A 20,273-nucleotide genomic window follows, 5' to 3' on the forward strand; every position below is an offset into this window, starting at 1 on the left:
ACCAAGCACATACCAATCAAGTACCATTTTCTTCGGGAACAAGTGCTTGAGCAGAAGGTCAAGTTGGAGTATGTTCCTTCTAAGGAACAAGTTGCTGATATTCTCACAAAACCACTGCCCGGGGAAACTTTTGAATATCTCAAACAAAAGCTGGGAGTAGTTGATGCTTCATCCTGCTGTTGAAGCTTGTCTGTTCTACAGAAATTTTGGTATACACAAGTTACGTAAGGGATATCCGCGTATATACGCCGATTTATACTGGGAAAGTCGTGTGTATGGGGTACGCGTGTTGCAGAAAGCATATCCGCGTGCATACGCCGTTTTCTGCAGGAGAAGTCGCGTATATGGAGTTCTGAACAGCAAGGGCAGACTCTGGTCGGAGAAGAAGGTCTAAGATGGGTATGCCAGAAGTCTTCAGGCACAGGTTCAGGGGGAGCAGCAGGCACAGGTTCAGGGGGAGCAGATTAAAGTTTCATAAAGCATTGTTGGCATTTAGATGCTTTTGGTCTAGTACACAACTGTTGTTGGTTTCAGGAGAAGGAGCTCAGAAGGAAATCTTGGATGCTGATCTAAAAGAGGTGTATCAGATGCTGCTTGTGACTTTCATAAGTCTTGGTCTAGATTTGTTGTCTCTATGTCATCTCTTTTATGGTGTCAAGGTCATGTAACGGCCTATGTTGGTTTCCCCACTATGCCTGGGATGAATGATGTAATATAATTGGTTATTTCTAATGTATCTCCTCTTGGTTTGGAGTATGGATGTATGTATTGAGTCTTTTGGTAATAGAAGGTCCCTTATGGTGTATCAGTCTTGGTTCCTTTGAAGAACATATTTTGCAGATCTTGCCTACAGTCAGAGGAAGCATGTTTCAGCACAGCCAAGCAAAGATATCAGCATGTACTCAGGGGAGCACAGCCCTTTGCCCTTGATGTCAAAGGGGAGAGTGATTTGGTGTTGTTGCCATCAAGTCCAAAGGGGGAGATTGTTGGCATTATGAGATAAGTGTTGTCCTTGATGGCAAACCACACTGATGACAAATCATAGTGCAGAAGGTCAGCAGCAAGGAATTGATGATCAGACTATAAGAAGAAGAGAAAGTTCATACACGCAGGTTCATTAAGCCCAAGTCGCGTATACAAGCAGGTTCACTATATACCAAGTCGCGTATACGCAGGTTCGCTATATACCAAGTCGCGTGTACACGCTGGTTGGCTTCAGTAAAAGCGCGTGTATGTGGAAAACTTATCTTTGGTCCACGGCGGTTATTCCTTGGAAGTTGTGCCTATGGTTTTGGACCTTGGTGTCTCGACGGACGTGTTGATCCCTAGTTTTGAAGATGATGGTATTGGATTTCTATGGTTTTGGCTCTTGGTATTGAACAAGGCCTAAGGCTATATAAGGAGAAGGAAATCATTAGGCAAGTGCATCTGAAAAAGTCTTGAATATCTGATGAAGTATTAGATCCAGTATGCAGGTTATTGGTTGATGAGGTATTGCTTGATCTGAGCTAAGGAGAGATCTCACCAGTTGATGGAGAACTAGATCTAAGGAGAGATCGGGATCAAATGGTTTGAAATGAACTATCTTTATATGGTTGATTATCCGTATTTCTAGATCTGCATACTGACGCAATGTTATGTTCTGGGTATAACTGAAATCTGGTACAGCTGCAAGTTATGAAAAATTATTTTTAGATCTGTACGCAGGTTGTCTTCGGTAAAACCGCGTGTATACGCGGGTTGCCTTCATTATAGTAGCGTATATCTTTTGGAGCTTGATTTTTGGGTTGCAGCTGGATCTAACTGTTATTGCAGAGTTCTGTAGTCTGCTCTGTGTTCTGGTGACTGGGTTTGACAAGGTTTCAGTGGTTCAGTGATTCAAAGATTGATGATGCTAGTATTGGTTGTTTTACATGATTTGTGAATGAATCATGGTCTTCAAATTGTAATGTTGTGCTTCAGGAGTATCCAGTCTGAAAATTGATGAAAAGTGGTACCTGAAGGAAAGAAGATTGTAGGCCAGCACCTACGTACTAGTATCTTAGCTAGTACAAGAGCAAAGGGGGTTTGAGCTCCCTTCCAAGGAAGTTTGGAGAACGAGAGAAGGTTGAAGCCTTCTGCAGGTTGTAGCCTGCGTACTGGTATAAGGCTGCACCAGTACAAAAGATTGTAAACTGAAATTCTTATTAAAGAAAGATAGAGACGACTTGCAGCAGGTGGTTTTCACCCACATTGGGTTTCCACCTTATATCATGGTGTTCATGTGTGTGGCTTTTGTGTGATGATCTGTTCTGTTATACTGCATCTGTTTACTCTTAATATGGTGAATAATGACCTGATGCACTTAACTGAAGATAAACTAACTGAATTATAAGTTTTCTGGTTATACGCTGTTTTCCTTAGACACGGTAGCGTGTACACGCCGGTTCTCTTAACTGACGTAGCGTATATGTTTCTGAGCATTGAAAAGTTTTATTGATCTGATAATACTGATTCACCCCCCCCTCTCAGTATTATTTCCAACAAATGCGTTTAATCAAATGAATAGAACGATATTCGTAACCCTGGCTCAAAGGAGATCAGCGAACGCATGGAGAAAAACCTCGACGGGATAGAATGCGACAGACAAGGAAAGACTTAAATCCATTTGGCACTTACCTGAGCAAACTTTACCTGGTTTTCGAATCGATTTAGGCGTGTTGACGAGCTTAGGGAGATGTGCAGACGTTGAGTAAATATCTGAGCCGACGGCAGATTTTCTGAAAGCTGGCCCGCATCATTTGATTTCTTTGTGTATTTGCAGGTGCGATTGCAGATTTGGAGCTGTGTTTATGACAGCGTTTGTAGATTTGGAGTTCCAGCTATTACGTAGACCCTCCAGCGTTTGCAGATTTGGAGCTCCAGCTATTACGTAGACCCTCCAGCGTTTGCAGATTTGGAGCTTTTTCGATGGCAGGATGTGAGGGAGATCAATGCGTTGACAATTGAATCGATCTACGCAGCAGAGAGTTACATACTGCACCCACGCAAGACGCCCACAGTGCTTAATTCCTGAGACAGGTGATGATTTGCGTGGATCCTGCCTGGTGTGGTGGCTTTAGATCGATCTCTTGTGGATAGTGAATAAATTGCCCAGCGTTGAATCTCTGCTGCTTTCGGATTGACGTTGATTCGATTGTTGAAGCAATTTGGGAATACACACGACCTTTGGGTTCTGATTTCGTTTGCCGTAATGGAAAAACAGTGCTTATTTTGGTGGTGGACGTGGATTATGAAAGCTGGAGCTGCTGGCGTGATGGCCTGTGAAATAAATAAAAAAAAGGAAAAGGAATGAAACCCTAATAAAAACTACATAAAGCAAAATCTAAAACCCTAAATAAAAAAATTTGAAACTCTAAGACAGCTAATAAATTTACAGATTTGGCCCCTTAACAGCCAGATTCAGCAGTAAGCACGGAAAACATTTTAAAGAACAGAAATTTCAGATCGTCACTGTGATAACTTCAGAAAATCTCTCATGCAAATTTAGAAAAATAAACCGAATGATAGACCCAGGATCAAATCCAACTGGCTCAGCAAAAAACGCTTGCGGAAGTTGGCCGGTTCAGCCGAGAACTTCCCCGAACGCCCACAAAATTCCTTAAGAAAATGTTTTCTGCACAGCTCAAAACAACCGTCAACAAAGAGGGCAAAAATGCTGCTAGATCTCAAACAATAATGGAGATACCTGTCATTACTTCAGAAACCCTAACAGCACTCAAACCCCAACAAGTGAACAAGATACCTGTGCTCACAATACTCTACAAAAAGCTATTATTAATGGCTGAAAATAACATATGCAGAAAATGAAATGATCTCACAGCATTTCAACAGAGTAACACCAGCAAGATATGGACCCCAAAGTCTTCTTTTATTAACCAGAAACAGATTTACAAGAGAGCTTCTTCAGTACCAGACTCACAGATCGAATGAATCTGAAATGACCACCTAAGACCCTATATAAAGGAAATGATCCCAACGGCTAGTTCGAATGATCCATGTAGAAATGATCTCGACCGTTGATGAGGATCAAGACATCTCTTGATCTCATCTGTCGATTTATTCACTTAAAATATTATTATTTTTTTAAATTTTTAAATTTTTAAATTTTTTATTATTTTTATTTATTTCATTTTAAAATTTTTTAAATTCTTAAATTTTTTATTATTTTTTATTAAATTTTTAAATTTTTTATTCTTTATTATTAAATTTTTTAAATTTTTTATTATTTATTATTTTTTTTATTTTTATTTTTTATTTATTTTATTATTTTATTTCATTTTTTAAATGGATCATCGAACTAAGCCTTTGGAAACATCACCTAGGACCTAGGACTTAGGACTCACGAGGGGATTTAAAACATTTTCAACCCTCAAGACACATTTCATGATGACTTTTTACAATTTACATCTCAAGGGGACAAACCCACTTAATACAGACCCTCATCAATCACCCAGTTCTGCGACACAACTATAATCTAGCAGATTAACACACTAGGATTCTCCTAAAGTTCTAATGACAAAATGCATCCCGGCTTTGGGGTCAGGTTTGAAGGAAAACTCTGCCGATCCATGGATCGGTGAGACGAAAAACCTTCCGGGACATAGATTATCTTAGAAAGTTAGGTCCACCTAGGCAATTTTACAGACATGACTCTGATCTGCTTAGATTATTTACAATTCATACATGCAGACTGGGTTTACAATTGAAATGATCAAGCTGCTGATGACTGTAGGCGGGCACGGACACGTCGTTCAGGTGCTACCCCTTTCTGACAAAGAAAAAGAAGGGGGTGTACTGCATGGGTAGTTGACCAGTAGAGGTCAACAGGGTGGCCCCCACATTCCACTAAGGTTGGGATTTTCGATTTCTCCTAAGTCTCGTATACCAAAATGTCTCCAATGCCTAGATTACAAAATTGCGCTAGGCTTAGCACTTCCCCAATAACTTCGTCAATCCTATTAAATGAAAAATCGAAATTGGGGATATTACATTCATCAAGGAGAGAGAAGAATGAAATGATCGAGAGAGAAAGGTGTCTTGAAATTCGTTTTAATAATAAAATCATAGTATCATAAGGATAATAATCAAGGGTAATGATAATATTGATTAAGTCAAAAATTGAACTATTAAGATTGATTAATGATAAGTTCAATGATTTTCCAACATGTATACTTGATTCCCAATTGATGCAAGTTGATTTACTATTTTTGGAAAGTCATGCTTGAGATGATAGACATGACTTTCTATTTTTTGAAAGTCACTCCAAAATTGTCAAAAATTAAATTTTATTTTAGGAATTCATCGTTGAGTTGCCTGTTGTCACGTAAGATGTACACCTAAGTGTGGGAAAAGTTTCCAACCCCACAAGGCATAATCTTTATGGCACAACGCTTAGAGCAGGGGTTGTCCCATATTCCCTACTCACTCTGTTTAAGCTCTCTCCTAGACAAGCTATGGGGGGTAGTCTCTAAAGATGATTATAAAGGAAAATTTGTTGAAAAAAAACAGGTTCTAGGAGACTAAGGGGAAGGTAATTACTTCTATGTAACATGAATTTAAGGATTATTTAGCAAGTATGATTATTTAAATGAGTAATGTAAATATTACCAATATGGATTCCAATAAGATCAATATGAAAATGGCAAGATAATAGTGATAAACCAATGCCTTAAAACAATGCTTAATAAAGAAATAACACTTGCAAAAAGGAATGATACTTCAATTCAAAACAATAAGCAATTGTTGCAAGACAAATGTTAGTACAAAAGATATTGAAATATGACCAGTGAAATATAACTTGCCAGATGAATGAAACTTGTACTATTAAGAGATGATCATAAAAGATAGAACAACGCCATAAAAGAATGAGCAAGTAATTGAAAATGACAAGTACAAGTGAAATATGATACAAGTATTGAATGTAAAATAAAGATGCTCAGAAATCAACTTGATGGAAAAAGAGAGAAAGCTAGACGAATAGATGCAAAAAACTTAGACTATGTGAAATGCAAGGATCTTGGTTAATTTTAATTAAAATTCCTAATCTAAGGTGAATGTTTTCTCCTCAATTGTCAAGACTAGTCATGGAACAAAGTTGTTGAAAGAAGTGTTGAGGAAGGAGGCAATGGCATCATTAACGATACCTACCTAGGGCTTCTAGCAACCCAAATGCCTCCTTTCCTACAAGGGACTGGGCCACAAGAGCACTGAAACGTCACCTATTTTAACCGTTGTTCAAGGGTCAGGCCTATTAAATTGAATATTAGAGAAAGCTTCCCTAAGATTTCTATTCAACCAAGCTTATGCTTGGAGACAGATTTTAAGGGTTTAGACTTGAGCCTAATATGCAATGCAACGCTGTTAAAATTGGAAACTAGGTCCAAACTCCATATGGGTCATCTTATTTATGGCAGCTAATATTTTTCTTGGAGTCCTCTCATCGAGAGGTGTAGGATTGATCTAAATATCATCCGATTCCGACATTTATTCATGGAGATATGGATTTATTTGTGTTATGGGACAATTTCATCAAGGTCAGCCAGCAACCAAATTACCCCCACTTGTCCTCCACGTTTTAGTATAAATAGAAGTCCCTTGAAAGTCATTTGAGACTCACCTCTTGTGATCTCCTCTCTCCACTGTTTTGAGTTTTAGTGGAAGGGAAAGTCCCCAAGAGGATACGTTGTCCAGAAGTGGTCTGCCATGCCCTAATCTGAAAGGAACTAAGACGCAATCACAAAAGGGACTAGGACGCAGTCAAGTAGGTGGCTAGAATATGTTGGTTTCCATAGCCCTCATCTTGAGATGAAGTTGCCCTAAACGCAGTCATGGTGAAGAACTAAACATTGTCCATAAGAGATCTTCACACTGCCTTATATAGGCCCTAAAAGAGATCCCTAATACGTTGTTCTAGGCCGCAAGTTGAGGAGGATTTTGATGTGCCCTAACTGCTGTGAGTGCAAGCCCTAGCCGCAGTCCTATTAGGAGGACCATAGTCTTAACCCAGCCGCAGATAAAGAGAAGAGTTGGCCGCAATCCTAGGGGATCTCTAGCTGTCAAAGAGAGTAACCAGGTGTTGCCTAAACATTGTCCTAGTGGTGTCATAATAGCAGAGAAAGAAGGGATGTATGCTGCAGTCTCTAAAGGCCCTAACGTCGCCATAAGAGATGACCCTAAAGAAATCAAGGAGATGACCTTAACGCTGTAAATGAAAAGGCTTAACGCAGTCCATGGAGAGGCCTTGACACCAGCAAGAAGAGCCCTCATAACTATGCAACAATAAGGCTGATAAGACATTGCTGTTCAAGGGTAAAGATAGTTGGGTTGTCAACCTTACTTGCTGTTGGGCTAGGCCGCAGGCCATAGCCAGCAGCATAGAGGACTGAAGTTTGATATGACTGCTTGTTTAGGTGCAGCACAATGGATGCAGTGTCAGGTGTAGCACATGATGAAATGGGATGCAGCATGGTTGTATTGTCAACATGTTTAGATGCAGCAGTTGGATGCAGCATAGTTGTATTGTCGACATGTTTAGACGCAGCAGTTGGATGCAGCATGGTTGTATTGACAATATCCAGTATACTTGGATGGATGCATAATGGATAATGAATGAATTGATGAAAGCATTGACTGTTATAAGCAGCATGGTGCAGTATGGTGCAACACAATGGTAGAGCATGGTGCAGTATGGTGCAGCACAATGGTACAGCATGGTGATGGTAGGCATGGATGTCTTGCAACAGCACGATGCATTGCCGCAGTTTGTTGATGATGGGTACAACATGATGATGAGGCACTGCTCAGTGATGGGAGCAGCATAGTGATGAGAGCAGCTCAGTGATTGGGTGCAGCACAGTGTCAGGTGCAGCATGATGATGAGGTGTAGCACGGTGTCAGGTGTAGCATGATGATGAGGTGCAGCATAGTGATGGTTGCAGCATGGTGATGGAGTTGGGATCAGTTAGGCAGTATGAGTATTCAGTCATCAGTCATTCATCATGTGTTATCTTCATAGAGAAGATCTCTGCTTTAGTTTGTAAAGTCAAAATGTCGACTTCTGAATGTACTAATGTATCTTCTCTGTTGAACTATTGAAGAACTATTGAAGAATATAGAAGAATTGTTTCCCAAATTGGGGTTTGTCTGGTTGGCGCCACATCTTGTGTCCTCTTGTCTTGGCTTGTTTTCTGCGATTTATGTTTATGTTCTATCTGCATTTTACTATCATGCTAAATGTGATTGCTAATCTGGAATTGATATTAAGCTTATATGGAAAATTGAAGTAAATTTTCTATCAGCATAGAACATACCTAAAATTAACAAATGCTCCAACGAGACACAATTAAATCATGATGCTTCAAAAAAGAGGCACTAATCCACAAGATACTGATAAACACTTAGAATAAGAATAGATTAGCTTACACACATAACCAATGAAGCATATGACAATTACTCAATGAAACAATGCTAGAAATGGCAATTAGATCAAAAATTGAAACAATAACTCAAATGCCTTAATAGGAAAATCCTTTAGAATGACAAATAGAATAAGTGAGAAATTAGACTATATAAGCACAAGTTAATGATGGCAGATGAGATTGCTAACAAAGAAACTACTTTAGATCTATGATTGCAGGTGAAATAAGGACAAGATATTTCAAGTGCACTTCGATCAAGTAGTCAAGTAGAGAATGCAAATTAAGAGATTAGATCTAAGATGTAATAATTATCAATACAAGATGCAATGAAACTAGAAATGCAAGAGAGACAAGTGAGCAAATTAAATCTTAGAACTAAGAGAACAAAAGCAAGAAGGCCTCCCTTTTAAATAAGGAGGGAGGATACTATGGGATTGTGATCCCAAGCTCCCTCAAGAAACAAGATCACTTTTATTATTATTGTTACAAAGGAAGAAGCCTTTTGACAGAGAAAAGGCTCTTCTCCTCAAGAAGATTTACAATGATGAAAAGAAGCTTTACAACAACCAATCTCTCCTTGAGATATAAGGTTGATCCACTTAGGATTTCAAATTCAAACCCTCCAAAATGAATGCTTCAGACCTCAATGGCTCTCGGCCCTCAACAAGGATGAAAATATTCCTGCATATGCTCTGCGCCTTAGATGAAAATGGGGGCTACAAAGCTCACGGCTAGCTCAAAAGAAAAAAATCAAAAGTTTGGATTTAAATTTTATTAAATGTAGGGTGAAAAAATTTAAGGCTTAAAATCTGAAATTTCCACAAAAAAATTTGTTGAAACCCTACTTCAAATTGCCTTCCGCCCAAGGTAGAAAGAGGCTCCTTTTGGAGCTCATGGCCTTGAGGAAAAAGGCCCACAATCTATGCGGATTTTTCAAGAAAAAATTGCAATTGAAAAGCAAATCTTCAAAAGTGATTCATTGACAAAAATTTCAATGAAACCCCTGCCCAAAAAAGTCGAATACCACTACAAAAAAATACACAAGAGTCGGCACATGAAATTAGAGGCAATAATAAACCCTAGAGGACTTGCGGCCTCCTTAAGGATTTCAATAAAATTATAAGCTACAAGAGAATTAAAATTTGATGTTTGAGTGAGTCAAGAAGCCTCCATGGAAATCGATCTAATGCAAAGAGGTTACTGGCCCTTAGAAAAATTTAAATAAAATTATTTGGGCACAAAAATAATCCAAACCCCCTGTTTGACAATGATAGGAGGCTCTCAAAGCTAGTGGCCTCACCAAACAAAATTCACGCTGCAAAAATGATCAAACCCTAATCGAAAACCTCTTTAAAAAGAATTGCAACAAATTTACAATTCGAAAATCCTTGAGGGAAATTCAATCTAAAGACAATGGAGGCCTCCAAACCCTTGTGGCTTTAACAAACTTCTTGCCAAAAATTTTATGAGAAAATCCCTTCCAAATTTGATTTAATTCTCTACAAAATGATGGATGGTTAGTATCATTTGTTAGCTATGGTGATCAAACCCTCTAGGGTTTGCGGACACTCCAAGAGAATGCTTGCAACCTTCCTAGATAAATTCCAAAAATATTTAAAACCACAAAAATAATTTAAATTTCCAAATATCTTTGGTTCTAAAGGCTATGAAAAGCCCGCAACTTCATAAAAATTTAGCTTCTGATTTGCAAAGTCAAACCCCAAGTTAGATTTTGCAAATAAATCTTGTTGAAACTTTAGAGAAATTTTATAAAATTATTATGAATCCAAACCGTTGAGAAAAATCGATTATTATGATTGCAAACCCTTGAAAATTAAAGATGGCATCCAAAAAAAATGATAAACTTTGAAACCATAACTGTGAGGGTTTGGGCTCAAAACAACTCGATTTCCTCCTGCATTTAGATCAAATGCACCTACAAAAATGTATCAACAAATCCAAACCCGAAACCCTTGTCCTTGTTTCAGATCTGCAAAAGAAAAGGAGAAAATTCCAATAATATCCAAGATGAACAAAATTATTTTATATGGGTTAGCTCTATTCTCAAAATTAAATTACAAATTTATAGTGGCTAAATCAATCGAGTATGTGTACAACTCAATTCCACGATTAGCAAATCTATTCAACTAAGCACTTTAGAATAAAAGAAATAGATGAAGATTAACAAGTTTTTTCCCAAGCAATGACTAAGAAGTTCCTGCAACACTCATTAGATAAATCTTTGGGGAAAGACAAAGTAGGCTTTTCAATTTTTGTTGTGGGAGTTGGCCGGTCCAACCAAAGACTTTCCCTCACACCCCAGATCTGAAAGTGATTGATCTTTAAAAACTTAAAATATAATTGTTTAATCGCAGGAAGTTAAATAACAAAATTGAAATTAAGATCTAGAGATACCTGCTAGATTTATTAAATTCAAAATTGGTTCTCTAACTCAAAAACTAATGCAAAATTCTTGTGCAAATAGTTAGTCCACAATTGGGTAGTGAAATAACAATATATCAATTTAGATCCAATATAGCATTAAGAGCATTATTCATAATACATTAGCATAGAGGAAAGGAGATAAACACCACCATGAATGAACACCAAAGACTTTTGTTTTCTTATTCCAAGAAAAATTACAGATTCCAACAGACCTTCTCTAGTCAAGAACTTGATAACAATGTCCAAATATGTTACAATGAGGAGCATAAGCTTCCTTGTATAGAAAAAAATGAGGGATTTAGATCCCTCTCCAAGTGAAAACGGCTAGGTGCACAAAGTTGACTTGATCCCGGAGAAGAACAGCTAGTTGAAAAGTTGATCCATGTCAAATTAATCTCGACCCTTGATTGCCTTGAGAAAAAATTCGATCTCCTTGATGACGAGATGGATGGACCAAAAAAATAATTTTTCTAATTCCTTTTCTCGAAAATCCCTCATTCAATTTAACCAACTTGGTCCACAAATTCAATTTTACTCAACAAATCGATTTTTATTGGGAATTAATTCCTTTTTTCTGGCCCAACAAATTTTTTTGGGACTTTCACTTGCCTGATTTGTGCTGATTCCTTTCTTGGAAAATACACATTCCCTTTTTAATTTTATTTTTTTCTCATTTTTATTTTTGACTAATTTTTTGCTAATTATTTTGCCATTTTTTGTTGGAAAATAGAAAATATGACTCTAGACAGGGATAAACATATTTTTGCACCCTCAAAGTATGACTAAATAGAAAGTTTAGGCGATGATGTCTACTTATGATTACTCATACCACTTATAACTTCTATAGTCAGCACTTTCTGAAATCGTTACATCAAATATTACATAAAAATTTTGTTTAGAAAGGAAAATTTGACAATTAAAAACTGACCCCTAGACACAACCAAATTTTGTGGGACTTTAGACATGATCTATTATGGTAATTTTATTCAAATCTATGCACTAGGACTCACTTAAGACTTCACCATCGAGCCCCACTCTAGCTTTGGGGTTTGTTTGGGAAAAAAACTCAACCAATTATTTGCAATGGAAAACCAAAAATAATTAATTGAGGAAAAAAGCTCCCTCGAGTGAAACTCCCTAGCAAAAATTCTTAAGCTTACCTACGTGTGTTACATGGCTTCATAAGTGTTAAAATTGGCAACTAGGGCCAAACTCCATGTCGGTCATCTTATTTATGACGGTTGATATTTTTCTTGGATTCCTCTCTTCGAGAGGTGTAGGATTGATCTAAAGATCATCTGATTACGACATGTATTTATGGAGATATGAATTTATTTGTATTATTTTACAATTTGTCAAGGTCGGCCAGCAACCAAATTACCCCAACTTATCTTCAACGTTGCATTATAAATAGAAGAGGTCTTCAATTCATTTCACACACTCATCTCTCTTGATCTCTCCTCTCCACTCGTTGGGTTGTCCTCTCTCAAGGAGGACGTAGTGGAAAGGGTCTTCTAAGAGAGCCCTAGACGCAATCAACTAAAGAGCCTTAGCCGCAGTCTTATGAGGAGATCTATTCGCAAGTATGAAGAGATCTATACGCAGGTAAGAGGAGACCTATATGCAGCGCAAAGAAGCCCCTATACGCTGTCAAGAGGGAGTCATATTTGTAGTTCAAGGAGGAAGCCTAGCTATTGTCCAAAGACGGAGATCTAGCCATAGTGAAGGAGGCCTATACACAGCCGAAGGAGAAGCCCTAATGCGCAGTCCTAAAGTGCCCTAGCCGCAGCTCAAGAAGGGACCTTAATCCGTTGTCTTGAGAGGCTCCTATCCGCAGCCTCAAGAGCCCTAATCCGCTGACTAGAGGAGTCACCTGATACGATGTCCATAAAGATATCTAGCAACAGAGAAAGGAGGTATCTAGCCACAGTTTAATGTGAGATCTATCACTTGTCTAAGGGAGCTTTAATACACTGCAAAGGAAGCCCTAGAGATATCCCAATCTATAGATAAGAAGAAGACTTAACAACATAAACAAGCCTGGAAAGTTTGGTAACACCATGGTGACACAACCCAGTATAGAGACTATTCCTAAGAACTGTTTATAAGGTTGGCAAACCACAGTCATATTACATTGACAAAATATGTCCTAGACCAAGATCAGATCAGCGTATTTAGATTGGGTCAATTCCTTGTAGGACTAAATATTGTTGCATTGATATTATTGATTGTTGATTGAAGACCATAGGCCATACTTGTTGTTGGGCTAGGCCGCAAGCCATAGCCACCAACAAAGATTATTCTAAGGATTGCACAAGTCAGACTTGAAAGCGTTACAGTGGTGGAGTTGCACCTCGAAGGCCTGCATTGGTGATTGTGTGAAGGAAGAGAACTGAAAGTTGATGCCCTAACTCATAAAGTTGTGACAGTCGATGCAGCAAGAAGACAACAGCATTCTGGAAGATGTATTGGGTCAATGTTTCTATTTTTTGACTCAGCTTGATGTGCATCCTGTTCTGAGGAAGATTATGTCCTGGTTGACCAGCATTGACGTCTCTGGACAAGACTTTACTACTGCTGTCATAAAATCTCAGATTTGTATATTTGTACTATCTCTCTCTCTGCTAAACTATTGAAGACTAAAGAAGATTTGATCAAGGGTTCCCCCACATTGGGGTTTGTCCCTGGCTGGTGCCACATCTTGTGTCCTCTTGTCTTGACTTGTCTTTTACTGTTTATTTTTATGTTCTATGTGCACTTTACTATCATGCTGATGCGATTGCTAATCTGAGTATTGTCATTGGGCTAATATGAAAAATTGAAGTAAATTGCTTTAAGCATAGAACATACCTAAATTTAACATGGTATGAGAGTTGAGGTGAAGTCAAATCCCAAGTAGGAATGAGAGCAATCACCGAACACAGTTGGACAAGGTCAAAGGCTCAAAGGGTTCCTCATCCCACTTCTCGACTGAAGACAAGCTCCATGAAAACTCTGCCTATCACGGATGGAAGATGTCTCTTGATCTAACATTGGAAGAGCAAGAAGTGTTGGATAAGTGAAGGGTAAAATCCCTAAGCCCCCATCTAATGCACCAGCTGCTACAAAGAACAAGTACACCAAGGGTGAGCGAAGAATATTATCAGATATTCCATTGACAAGCGTCTGGTGGCCTACATCTCCGATCTAAACACCTCCAAGGAGATCTACGACAGATTGGTAAGCATGTTCAAGGTTAGTGATGCAAATCAAATTTTGCTCCTCGAAAATAATTTGAAGGATATTAAGAAGGGAAAGGACGAGGATATTCAAACCTACTTCTTAAGGATCACCGAGATCAAGAACGATCTTCTATCGATTGGAGAAATCATATCTAACAGGGAATTTACTATCACAACCCTTGGAGGACTTCCACCCGAGTGGTATATATTTAGAACCACTATTCTCAATAATGATCGAATTCCATGGTTTGAAGAATTGATGTCGAGATCCATTCAAGAAGAAACCAGATGGTGGAGCGAGAAATGCCTTCTAATAGAGGCAACCCTACTACTTTCTCCACTCATGCCAAAAGGAGAAATAATGCAGGGTCTAAAGGTCAAATCAATGGAAAGCCCAGATCTAAGGGTGGAAGGAAGGGCAGCTGCTTTGCTTGCAATAAGTTTGGCCAATATGCGAGGGAATGTCCAAATAGAAGGGACACTTCACATGATGATGATCACAATCATTCCAGGGGCAACTTTAATAACAATGATCGAAGGAATGACAAGTATAATGGCAAGGGAAAAAGGAATGCAGGACATCAAGGAAATGGTCAACCCTCCAAGAAAGTAAGAAACTCCATGTATGAAGAATCAAATGTTGTTTCTGACAAGCAAAAGGAGTATTATCTTATTTTGGCACTCTCCACTACCTCTCCTCCGGACTCCTTGGGAAATTGGCTTATTGATAGTGGTGCTTCAAGGCACTTCACCGAATATAAGGAAGTGCTCTCTAATCTAATAGAGAAGGATACAAACTTGGAGATTATTCTTGGAGGCGATGCCACCTATCTCGTAAAGGGTGTAGGGAATGTTACTCTTCAATTGGATCAGAGTAACTCAATTCATTTACAAGAAGTTCTTTATGTACCTGATCTCAAGAAGAACCTGGTGTCCATTTCAGCAATGGAAGACAAAGGTTACAAGGTGGCATTCATCGATGGAAAGGTATGTGTTTGGAAAAGAAGTTTTAAATATGCTTTTACTCTTGGGTTCAGGGTTAGCACTTTGTATCAAGTTGCAGGAAGTCCATTGCGGACCATGTCGTGTGACACATCTCTTCAATGGCACCGGAGGTCTACCCATCTTCATTGTAAGGCCCTACCCGATGTGAGACAGATAGTGACACGGATGCTTGAATTCAAAAAAGAGCATGAAGCTACATGTCCGAGACGTACCAAAGGAAAACTTACAAGGGGACCATTCCCCTCATGTAATAGCAAGACCACAGATGTGGAACAACCGAAGGGGTTTGAGATTCATGATAGGGAATCTCATGTATGCAGGTTGAAGAAAGTTCTCTATGGCTTAAAGCAAGCACCCTGGGCTTGGTATGAGAGGACTGATAGCTATCTGATGAAGCTGAGATTCACTAGGAGTGAAGCCGATCCGAACCTTTACTTTAAGGTTGAAGATGATAAACCTCTCATTCTGGTACTTTATGTGGACGACCTCTTTTTGACAGGTACCGACCCTCTTATTTGCAAAAAGTAAGAGGGAGTTGGATTCCTTATTTGGAATGGTGGACTGCAAGCCCATGACTATCCCGATGGAGCTTAACTTTAAAAAGTTATGCGGTAATGTTATCGGACCTGAATTAGGAAATGCCTCTGAGTTTTGTCAACTCATAGTAGCATTGATGTTCTTGGTGAACTCCCTTCCAAATATATGTTTTGCAATTAGCATGTTGAGCCAACATATGGCTGAACCTTATCAATCACATTGGATTGGTGCCAAGAATCTTCTGAGATATCTTCGGGGCACAATCACTCATGGACTGAGATACAATGCCAGAGCTATGAGGCTGCATTGTTATTCTGATGCTGATTGGGCAAGCAGTGTGGAGGATCGCAAAAGCACTTCTGAGTGTTGTTTCTCTTTGGGTTTTGTTTTGATATCCTGGATGAGCAGGAAGCAGAAGTCGGTTGCTTTGAGCACCGCTAAGGCTGGATTCATAGTTGTGAGTATGGTCTCATGTGAAGCTGTCTGGTTAGGGAAGCTCTTCAGTGAGTTATTTGGACACGTGTTGGATACCACCGTGATCCTCTGTGACAACCAGAGTGGGATCTGATTATCAGAGAATCCCGTATTTCATGATCGCTCCCAGCACACAGACATCAAGTACCACTTTATCTGGGATATGGTACAACGAGGAGCAATAAGGCTCCATCACATTGGGACTGATGTGCAAGTCGCCGATATTCTGATGAAGCCCCTGGGAAAGGTCAAATTCTTGACTTTCCAAGAACGACTAGGATTCGTGGAGAGACCCTCTCCTGAGGGTCCTATATGATATGGATATTGAGCTCTGGGAGCTCCGGGGGGCTTGGGGTACTTCTTGGAGCGATGAGCAACCATAGGGTGAGTGGTTCAACCTTCCCCTAGTGGTTTGCTATGTAGGCAAGATGAGTGGTTCATCCTTCTCCTACTGAGACACAATCATAGGGTGAGTGGTTCAGCCTTCCCCTAGTGATTTTTTATGTATAGGGTGAGTGGTTCAGCCTTCCCCTAGGATACCCCATGGCAACATGTAGGCAGGATGAGTGGTTCACCCTTCTCTTGCTGAGACATCCTACCCATGCAATCTGGGACTCATGGGAAGTACCTCTCAATTGGCCAATGAGCAAGGAAATGAGGATAGGGAGCATAGTACTACCGATGAAAGCATCGTGTACTACCGTACTCCCTATGCTAGGATGATATTGATCTGGAATCAATTGGAACTAACTTTGGGTCAGTAAGAGTGGTATGAGACACTCTCTTTATTTGGAACTGACTTCGGATCAGTATGAGTGGTATGAGATAGTCTCTTTATATGGGACTGACTTTGGGTCAGTAGAGAACGGTATGATACATTCTCGATCACTTCTTCTTCTTCATAGTTCAACAGAGCAGAGCAATGCAAGGCACTGCATTGATAACAAAGATAGTACGGACTGGCCGATGGATTAGCAGATGGAGCTCTCCCTAGTTGAAAGGGAGTGTTAAAATTGGCAACTAGGGCCAAACTCCATGTTGGTCATCTTATTTATGACCACTGATATTTTTCTGGGATTCCTCTCTTCCAGAGGTGTAGGATTGATCTAAAGATCATCCGATTCTGACATGTATTTATGGAGATATGAATTTATTTGTATTATTTGATAATTTGTCAAGGTCGGCCAGCAACCAAATTACCCCAACTTATCTTCAACGTTGCATTATAAATAGAACAGGTCTTCAAGTCATTTCACACATTCATCTCTCTTGATCTCTCCTCTCCACTCATTTGGGTTGTCCTCTCTCAAGGAGGACATAGTGGAAAGGGTCTTCTAAGAGAGCCCTAGACGCAGTCGACTAAAGAGCCCTAGCCGCAGTCTTATGAGGAGATCTATTCGCAGGTATGAGGAGATCTATACGCAGGGAAGAGGAGACCTATATGCAGCTCAAAGAAGCCCCTATACACTGTGAAGAGGGAGTCATATTTGCAGCTCAAGGAGGAAGTCTAGCCATTGTCAAAGAGGGAGATCTAGCCACAATGAAGGAGACCTATACACAGCTGAAAGAGAAGCCCTAATCCGCAATCCTAAAGTGCCCTAGCCGCAGATCAAGAAGGGACCTTAATCTGCTGTCTTGAGAGGCTCCTATCTGCAGCCTTAAGAGCCCTAATCCGCTGACTACAGGAGTCACCTAATACGCTGTCCATAAAGATATCTAGCCACAGAGAAAGGAGGTATCTAGCCACAGCTTGATGTGAGATCTATCAGCTGTCTAAGGGAGCTTTAATACACTGCAAAGGAAACCCTAGAGAGATCCCAATCTGCAGATAAGAAGAAGACTTAACAGCATAAATAAGCCTGTAAGGTTCGGTATAAGCATGGTAAATGAAGCATGGTGACAATGCAGTATAGAGACTATTCCTGAGGACTGTTTATAAGGTTGGCAAACCACAGTCATATTACATTGATGAAATTTGTCCTAGACCAAGATCAGATCAGCATATTCAGATTGGGTCAAGTCCTTGTAGGACTAAATATTGTTGCATTGATATTATTGATTGTTGATTGAAGACCATAGGCCATACTTGCTGCTGGGCTAGGCCGTAGGCCATAGCCAGCAGCAAAGATTGTTCTAAGGATTGCACAAGTCAGACTTGAAAGCGTGACAGTGGTGGAGTTGCACCTCGAAGGCCTGCATTGGTGATTGTGTGAAGGAAGAGAACTTAATGTTGATGCCCTAACTCATAAAGTTGTGACAGACAGTGCAGCAAGAAGACAACAGCATTCTGGAAGATGTATTGGGTCAATGTTTCTATGTTTTGACTCAGCTTGATGTGCACCCTGTTCTGAGGAAGATTATGTCCTGGTTGACCAGCATTGACGTCTCTGGTCAAGACTTTACTACTGCTGTCATAAAATCTCAGATTTGTATATTTGCACTATCTCTCTCTCTGTTGAACTATTGAAGACTAAAGAAGATTTGATCAAGGGTTTCCCTCGCATTGGGGTTTGCCCCTGGCTGGTGCCACATCTTGTGTCCTCTTGTCTTGGCTTGTCTTTTACTATTTATGTTTATGTTCTATCTGCACTTTACTATCATGCTGATGTGATTGCTAATCTGAATATTGTCATTGGGCTAATATGAAAAATTGAAGTAAATTGCTCTAAGCATAGAACATACCTAAATTTAACAATAAGCATACTAGAATCATTTTTACATAATGACCCACAGGGTTGCAGAATTTGGATTACATTTGAAGACTAAAAATTGAATGATGATGATGAAATTTGGATCTCTGACTGCTCTGACCATGAAAAAATGTCTGAATAAATGTACTTTGATATAGGGTAGTTGACATTTAGTGGTCAACACTGCCAATTTTCAACAAACTCCTTTATCATTACGCTACTTAAAATGTACCCATCACTCAAACAAAATCTTGACTTGAAGTTGACATGCTACGTTTTTGCTATCTTATTTTAATGCTTAGAGGGTGATATTGATGATGAAGATACCAGTATAGGTAATGGTTTTGATGATATGTAGGTATTTGTTGTTGCATCAATTTTTTTGGATGGTAGAGGCCATCTAGAGCTTGTTTGTTGATATATTTTCGATTCAAAGATGGATTGCACTTGGTGCTATTTTGGTTATGTGCACCCTTACATATTATACAAATGAGAACTTTTGGTTATTTGTGTATAAATGGTTTGGATTCATATGGAAGCACATGAATATATGTGTTTTTCTTTAAAAAATGAATATTTAGGTGTTTTTGGTCAACCAGGTTTTTTACCAATTACGGTCTAGTTATGACCGTTTCTCAGTTCATAGGGTTTTCCAATTTGATCACCAGTTATGTTCCGATAACATTTCTATCTACTATAGTCTATTTTGCTTAACCTAGTTCGATTTTAGAATGATGAATGATGAATTTAAAGTTTAAATCAATTTACATTCCCTTTTTCCAAGGAAAATACGGGCAGATCCACCCGAAGGGGTCACATCCCGCAGGCCAAACTAATCAGAGGCTAACCCTGAGGGCATTGAGGAGAATTGACCCTGTGACCTCCTAGTGGAGAGGTTCTTTAACAACAGGTCCTCGACCAATTGAGCTAACCCTCAGGCTAAATCAATTTACATTCTAGAATGATGAATGATAAATTTAATTTTTCAATTAATGTAGATTCTAGAATGACGAATGATGAATATGGATCAATGTATTTCATTATTGAACCTCGTGGTGTATGGATGAATGATGAGTATGAATGATGTATGTATTAGTATGAATGATGAATATGATTATGGATCAGTGTATTTCATTATCTAATTCAATTATGTATGGATCAATATATTTATGCTTCCATTATTGAATATGAATTTGAATTATATATATATATACCTCAACATCTCCTCGCCCCCCCAAATTTCGCTAAAAGTTGAGGCTACTCCCACACGTCCCCCTTGTGCGTCCCCGCATCCCGGAATCTTGCTGGAACATTGTGGTAATATATTTATATAAGAATGTTGAATGTACAAGAGATATGATATGATATGTTACAAATGAGGGTCTTGCAAATATACTAGGCAAGGTACCCCTTCAAGAATAACCATGTCTTTCAGGACATCT

The 20,273-nt window shown here is 39.1% G+C and overlaps 1 protein-coding gene across 2 annotated transcripts in view; it reads right to left on the bottom strand.

Annotated features, from left to right (window-relative positions):
* The window catches only part of LOC149220060 (uncharacterized), a 290,383-nt gene that overhangs the window by 120,524 nt on the left and 149,586 nt on the right, over positions 1-20,273 (bottom strand). The window lies entirely within an intron of this gene.

Source organism: Pinus tabuliformis, chromosome Q (genome assembly GCF_031772625.1).
Source record: "Pinus tabuliformis cultivar Carrire ecotype Pingquan chromosome Q, CPIR1, whole genome shotgun sequence".
NCBI classification, from domain to species: domain Eukaryota; kingdom Viridiplantae; phylum Streptophyta; class Pinopsida; order Pinales; family Pinaceae; genus Pinus; species Pinus tabuliformis.